The following is an 8,019-nucleotide window of genomic DNA, read 5'->3' on the forward strand; positions in this document are numbered from 1 at the left end:
CATGCATCTTTCCTTGGGAAGCTGAAGAAGAATGTTTAGCTCACAAGTTCAGCTCACATGTTTAACTCACATGTTTAGCTCACTCCGTGTGAATTTCAACATAATGAGACCTTCAAGTCTGTGTGTGTCAAATGGTAAATACACAAGCATAAAACACCCACGCTCTCTCTCTCTCTCTCTCTGGATCTCTCTGCCCTGATGACACACCCCTGCACTGGCCAATAAGGAGGCTGACCTGACCTGTTTGTTTGCTCTGCACAATAATGATCATCTGTAACATTGTTTTTGTTTTCGCACTTTCGTACCCCGATTAGTCAACACACCCACCCTTTACTCCGGATGTTATGTCAGAATGTCTGAGTGACTATGATGGATACCAGGTCAAAAGTGTTCCCCCTCCCTCTCCTGTGTTGGCTAATGCAGAACAACTGGCTTTAGCTGCTCAGAACAGTTTTTAGTGTTCTTTTCTGTTGTCAACAGTTTTGACCTCGCTGGCAAAAACCAATCGCAGGACTGAAAGTGGGACATGGTCAGAACAAAAAAAACTTCACTGGTTAACGTTGCGAAAAAGTATTATGAGCACGTCAAACAGCTTATATTTTGAAGATATAAAGAAGCTTAAAAAATCGGAACATAATGTCATTCAGAACGTAATGATGTACATGGAGTTATTTTAATTAATATTTTGGGTGCACTCTTTAGATTCTATATTGACGCCTATTTTTACTATAATATACATGAACATATTTATTATACATCCCTTGACCATTCAAAGAGGGGGGGGGGGTGGTTGTGCTCAGCTCGCAACACATGTCATGGATGGCGGACGCAGAGTAACCAGTCTAACTGGGTTAAGCATGCACTAACTCGGAGCAGTTCGCTACCGCTGATCTTTTCGACAGCTAGCTTTAGTTAGTTAGTAAATGCCCCAATGTATGATGATGAGTTACTTGGCTGTTTACCCCCTCCTACCCCGTTGTGAAAAATCAGAAAACCTGCTTAGTTTATGGTGTCCTCTCTATTGAACTGCAAAAGTGACCTATGACATTTCCAGCTCTGAAACACAAATGAATACAATAGCCTGAGCAATGTAAGAAATGCAAATCCTTCTGACAAATAATCGCATCGTCACTCAAGCTGTGTGTGCACTTATATGACAACGGTCTGGGGTGCAAAATGCAGGACGGAGCTTTTACTCCTTGCTGATCCCACCATGCCTGTAGGTATAGCTCACAAGTTCTCCATGGGATGTTAAACATAACAAAACCTACGGTCACGGTGTGTCGCATGGCACACACACAAGCATAAAATACCCAATCGGGTTAACTCGCCCCTCTCTCTCTCTCTCTCCCCCTCCTCTCTCTTCTTATCTCTCTCTCCTCCACTCCCCCCCCCCCCCCCTTCCTCTCAGCATCTAACCCAGGGTCCTTGATGCCCACAGGCTTCCCATACATACTGTGGTCATGCCCGTTGCCAGCTATGGCTAAGGTCCTGATTGTGAGTTAACCTTGAGTTTATCATAGCAATCCCACCAATGTTATTTATTAACCATATCCCCCGTCATTGTACAAGACGCTTCCTCACTAAATAGCAGGCCTCGTTGTCCCACTAAATATTCAACAGATACCTGGGTGATTGTGAGGCTTAAGTTTGCGGCCTCCTCTTAAAACATGCAGCGGAAAATAATTGTGTGTAGATTCACCTTCTGCCTTACTTAATGTAGTTTCAAATCCATAATCAAACCAGAGCAGTCCAGATCAAATCACTCCGCTCCTCACGCACCGCTGAGTTCACGCTCGGGGGCGGGGTAGAACGAGCTCCGCGGGCAACGCGGGCCTCCATCGCCGGCCCCTTGTGATCTCTGATGTGGATCATGCTAACGTGAAGCTATGGAATTTGATGTCCCACGGTCCCATGCTTCCTCAGCATGATGCTGGGATGACATGCTTCACTTAAACAGACTCTGACTCTGATACTTAACCACAACCACTACTTCTGTGGGTTTGTTTATAAAATAAGGTATTTTTGGATGCTATTCGGCTCTATCCTATCCTGGTATTTACAAAACCTTTTTTCTCTCAAATGACAAAATATGTGCCTTGTTGTTGTTTGTTTCCCTGCTGGCTGCAACAGCGTTTCTACCAGAGTGCTGACAGAATCCCCTATGGCCTGCCCGTTACTTCTGGCACTCTTGGTGGTCACCCTTAGCAACCGCTAGCCCCTAGAAACCAATTGTCATTGAATATAGGGGTAAAACCTTTGTAACTTTTCCTCCCACGTCAAACGCAAGAAAGTATAATTATGTCTATGCTAAAGAACTGAAAAATAACAATCATATACAACTTAACAGCATGTGGACGATATAAAACAATATTCAGGCATACAGGTGTTGTGGCAACAACAACAACAACAGAGGCCGTGACCGACAGTAGCCTAGTCGGCAGGTCACCATGCTGACTGGAACAGGACACACTTGGTCTCCATTGCTACTGTCACACACATTTTAATTCTTTATTTTAATCCACAAAACACACAGACACACACACACAGACACACACACACACACACACACACACACACACACACACACACACACACACACACACACACACACACACACACACACACACACACACACACACACACACACACACACACACACACACACTAAACAAGTGTGTGTAATTATTAAAAGGGCTGCCTCCTTAATTTCCAGTCGCGGCGTGAGTGGATAACTAGCATGTGCTGTGATGGATTAGGAGCACATTTGATTTGTCTTCAAGGGAGGGACGCAGGCCAAACCGCGTGCAGCAGAATTAGATTAACTACAGACCTGATAGATGTTAGTTGGAAACCGTGTCTGGGTATTCTTCAAGAGTTTAGATTTAGGTTGCCTTTGTTTGTATTGACATACACATTCACAAGCAATTCAGTATTCAAGTGTCCCTCCGAACTAAAGATTGAGGGTAGTTACACTGTGGGTCAGACAACTATTTTTGATACATGATGTGACAATCGTCACAAGTCATGTCCGATGACTACCGTCTTGTCACCGGTTAATAGTGAACAGGATGCAATTAACCCTTTGGTTATTCACAAATAAAACCATCAAACTGGAATCTCAGCAGGGTCACCATAGCCAACCAAAAACTAAGCGTGACTCTTAGGGTTTCACTATTAATCCCGTAAGCAGCGTGTCACCTCCTCACATCTATCCACTCTATCCCGAGTGTGTGTCGTGACGGCTTGTTTAACCTGTGTGCTTTGATTGTTGATTGTCACTACAGGTACAAGCCTCACACAGCCCCAGAGTCTATCAGTCAGACTGAGCCTGCTCACCAGCCACCACCCACACACTGTCCACCGCTTTATGATGGCTAAGACACAAACAGAAGGGCCTAAGGTAGGCTATATGTAACCTACGTGTAGATTCATTTTTATTTTCACGTAGCGTAGACAAACGAAAAACTTGATTATTGGACACAAATTTCGAATAAATATTTCGAAAGAATTTCACTAGATATCCTACTGTGCAATAAACCTATGCTATGTGAACTGAAACAGTTGGACAATGAAAATCTTTCGGCCATTGTCTACCAAAAGGGAATCTTATCGCTAACATCTGAAAGTCTGAACTCTCAAATAACTCTCTGTTGTGTTAAACATTATGTTTAGGCCTGCTGGTTTTTGAAACCCAATTAAATGGTCGTTTCGCACTGAGAAAGACCTCGCAGGACCTCTGCTGGTAACAAATGATACTGCATCAAGAAAATAGGGAAAAGGGACGGGCGGTATGACATCTCACACACACACACGCGCACGCACGCACACACACGCGCGCACACACACACACACACACACTGAAAGAAATTTGGAGTGACATTTACTTAAAAAAACTAAGGCATATTTTTCCACACAGAAAGTGCTAGTAATCTTTACTCAGGCTATTTCTAAGTGATATTTACTTACTAGAACCACTTATTTTTTATGAAAAATTCACAAGTAAATTGCACTGACAATACTTGCCTATGGATTGTAATTTTCACTCAGATTACCATTGCATCTAATTACAAAACCCAAGTAAACGTTGCTCATGATTCTTTGTGTTTCTTACTCATCTTTTCTTTGTTATATTTTATGTAATCATTAAGTAATATTTATTAGGAATGTATTAGTTAATATTAATTGAATTTAGTAAATATTTTTACTATTCTAATATTTCAATATTTTCCAGAAACAAATATTTGCAGCTTAAGGGATGCTTGAAATACACTTTTATTTCACATTTGAAATGGCATAGATGTATTTAAAATACATAACATAACCACACAGAACTTCCTGCTAGCAAATTTGAAAACAGTGTACACACACACACACACACACACAAAAGCTCAAAAGTAAAGCCGTTTAGGATTTGAAAAATTCAATGCGGAATGACAAAGCTCCCACTGACTTTAGGACTGATATTCCAGCATACAAACGAATACAGTGTTACAGTTGACTTTTCAGAACAGCAAAGAATGCATACATAAACTGCAATGGCTACCTTTGCAGACATTCTCAGGATGTTCAGGACAGAAATAACTTAAAAACTAAGCAAAACTTGAAATTTCAGTCAGAAAAATGACAAAAGTAAAGAGATTGTTTGTGCTGGACAAAAGCACAAATAGCACTGGAACGCTCACGCTAAAAGTTTATTGTGAAGAAACTGGACCTTTGGTGACATTGTAATGACGTCAAGCTCAAGAAACAGCTTCTGAAATACTTCAAACGTATATTTCAGTTTAAGTGGGTAACTTAAGTTTACAGCATAGATGACACCCATGAGCAGGAGGCAAGCGTTTGTCACACTTGATGATGACTGACACATACACAGGATCTTGGATTTCCTGTGCCACATTGGGATGGATGACGTTGATCTGCATCATGTGATTACTGCAGTCCTCTTTCACTGCTTCTTGGCTGACGTCCTGTGAAAACAAATAAGGCACAATGAGAAACAAACTAAAAATCGATTCCAAGTAAAAGAAAAGCTTAAGAGAAAAAAAACTTGAAAATAAAAACAAAAAAGGTATACTCAATTTAGTGTACTCAAATCCAACAATATTCATATGGCACTTTTCATACATAAAGTTACACAACGTGCTTCACAGAGGCTGACCCTGAGCCAAAGAAAGTCACTTTTGGGGGCCATCCAGACTGAGAGGGGTCATCGCCCACGACCATAGGGAGTGCCGCCACAGTGACCACCCTGGCCCGGGCAGACAGGAGGCTCCACACAGGGGTGCAGAGCCCTCCAGCCACCCAGGGTGCAGAGCCCTCCAGCCACCCAGGCTGGAGCTATCCAGGCTGGAGCACCCGTGTTGGTAGACCAGAACTAGTCCCAGTGTGGAAGGTCCCCATGGGGGAAACACTGGTGCTGAAAACTGAGTAATTAAAATAGGTTATAAAAAAGGTATTAATTAAATTACTCTTTTGCTCATAAAATAAAGTTAATAAGTGATCGTTAAATAGAGACAAAAGGCAACCCTTAAGTGTTCTTAAATTATTTACTTTGTGGATGTTCCGAAAGCCAAAACGTGGCTTGTTAAATAAACAGGTTGGCTGGAAATATCCCCAAGAACACTTAAGGGTTAAAGTTTAAAGTTTTTAGATAAGATAAAGATTAAATATGATTTAAAAAAAAATGGGTAAGAGCATAAAAATAATTTCAGAAATCAGTTAAAAGCCTTTTGAGTCTTTTAAAAAACATCACAAGTGAACACCAGATTATAAGGTTAGACAATCATTTTAATATGGTCATGATTATCATCAGATACCTGATAGTCTTTGATCAGCTCCTCTCCACTCTCTCCAAGATACTCAACTAAGCAACGGATGATAATGTCCCTTCTGCCGTAGACATGATGCTAGTAAACACAAAAAGAATTTATTGCAGAGAATACATAACATATGTAGCATACATACATCACAGCACGTATAGATGGAAACAGAAAGTTACCCATGGGGAATGTAAGCCTGCAACTGCATTCTAACGTGAAGTGTGCAACTTAACATACATCTTTTACAGTAGGGGTCAACCAGAAGTTCTATAACCACTGTATGAAAGGGCTACAGCGCCACTTAGGGTAGCGGATTCACCCATGCTCCGGCCATTATCCGATCTCTAAAGGTCCGTTCGAGTAGCAAAATCGGTATAAGGTTTAATCCAAGCTATCCCATGTAAAAGCACTGTGTGTTCTGCTAGCGGGAGGTTCAGATCTACAGGTGTGTTCAGGGTCGAAGTCAAGACACTCGGACACAGTGGTTCACAGTGCACGTTGGTTGAACATACATCGCTGTAAAATGTGTGCGGGAATTCCACACATAATAAGTGTTGGATTTGCAGGCATAAATTAAATTGTGCACAATCCCACGCTGAAATTCAGCCCGTTTTTGTTTTTGAAGACGCTAGTTAAGGGGGCAGGCATGTGTTGCTTTGGCGGCCGCCTAAGCTGTAAAGTGCTGTCGGAAACCCTGGACATACCTCGTGGCGCTAGCAAAGTTAGCTAGCAGGAAAATACACTATTTGTTAGCGCCGCAGCCGCATCTGCTTTCAGTGCGGAGAAACTGACTTAAGTAGGTGAGCCAACAGGAACGTACAACATTTGTTTCGCTTAAAACTTACCTTCGTGGTTCATTCACGTTCTTCCCCATCTCATTCAACAAAGTCTGCCAACCCAGTTGAAATGTGGAACTTGGACTGTCACTGGAGTACAGCACGTCTCGGACGAAAGACCGTTCAAATGTGGGGAGGGGCTTTGACGTCATGCTCCGAATGTTCGTGAAAGTTGCCAGGTTCACTGATATCAATCAAGTACATTTTACTTGGAAATATCAACTAATTAGGCCAATGAACTGGTTTAGTGAATATTACTTGGATCGAATGATTCAATTTACATACAAAACTGAGTAGACATAATTACAAACAATCACCAAGTAATGCACTACATTAAAACGGGTATTTTAAAGTAAAAGCACTTTATTCGGATTTCTTTGTAGAATTTATATACATAATTGAAATAATAATTACAGGGCCAAAAAATCATTTTTTACAACACACACACACACACACACACACACACACACACACACACACACACACACACACACACACACACACACACACACACACACACACACACACACACACACACACACACACACACGTCGTTTCGGCAAGTAGCCGTATAACAAGGGGGAATCTGCGGGATAAATAAATAATAAGCCCCTTCAGGGCGAAGCAAGACACCTTCACTGCGCGTCAGTGTAGCCTACTGTTCGCCCTGTCGGGGCTTATTTTACCGATAATAACCGCCGTTCTTACATATTTAGCAGAGTAGGCCTAGTAACAAATGTGTACAAAGTTACATATGTATTAAAAAAAATGTCGGGTTGAAATCGGGCTGGGGCTCATAATTAGGCTACAGTTAATGTGTCGGGTCGGGCCGGGCTCGGACAGAACGTGCACGGGCTCGGGCCGGGTCGGGCTTGATTTTCTGGGCCCGATCTAAACTCCGTGTAGCATATACTAACTATACATAATATCTATGTATATCTATGTATCTGTATAATCTACTACTCTCAAGGGTCTCAATGCGGCTTTGGTCTGTGTCTCCCCAACGTGACGTCATGCAATGCATTCTTGGGGAACTGAGAATCAATAGCAAACCGCTAAAATAGTAGGCGGTTACTTTTTCGTATAACATTCCGTTTTGTGATACCTAACAACATTAAATACAATAAATTACAGTTTAAATCTTAAAAGCTAATTGCACAAATTGCACAAATGTTCTGAGGTTGTAACATCAGAATGACTTATGGATAAAACCTTGATGTTTTTATTAGTTTTCAGTTACCTGATAAACACTAACGATTCATAGGCTTAGTTGAATTAGAGTAAGAGTCAATTATTTATTAGGCTACATTATAGTATTTTAGCGGTTAGGCTGATCTTATCATTAAGGGTCGTTTGAATAG

The 8,019-nt window shown here is 41.5% G+C and overlaps 1 long non-coding RNA gene across 1 annotated transcript; it reads right to left on the bottom strand.

The window, feature by feature from the left end:
• Nucleotides 1–4,257: 4,257 nt before the first annotated feature.
• LOC115530023 (uncharacterized) lies at nucleotides 4,258–6,821 on the bottom strand. Its single transcript, XR_003973684.1, has 3 exons — nucleotides 6,668–6,821; nucleotides 5,820–5,909; nucleotides 4,258–4,970 (listed from the first exon to the last, which is right to left on the bottom strand). It is a non-coding gene; the product is annotated as an uncharacterized LOC115530023 (long non-coding RNA).
• Nucleotides 6,822–8,019: the final 1,198 nt, after the last annotated feature.

The sequence above is a fragment of the Gadus morhua genome, chromosome 17 (assembly GCF_902167405.1).
Source record: "Gadus morhua chromosome 17, gadMor3.0, whole genome shotgun sequence".
Classification (NCBI taxonomy): domain Eukaryota; kingdom Metazoa; phylum Chordata; class Actinopteri; order Gadiformes; family Gadidae; genus Gadus; species Gadus morhua.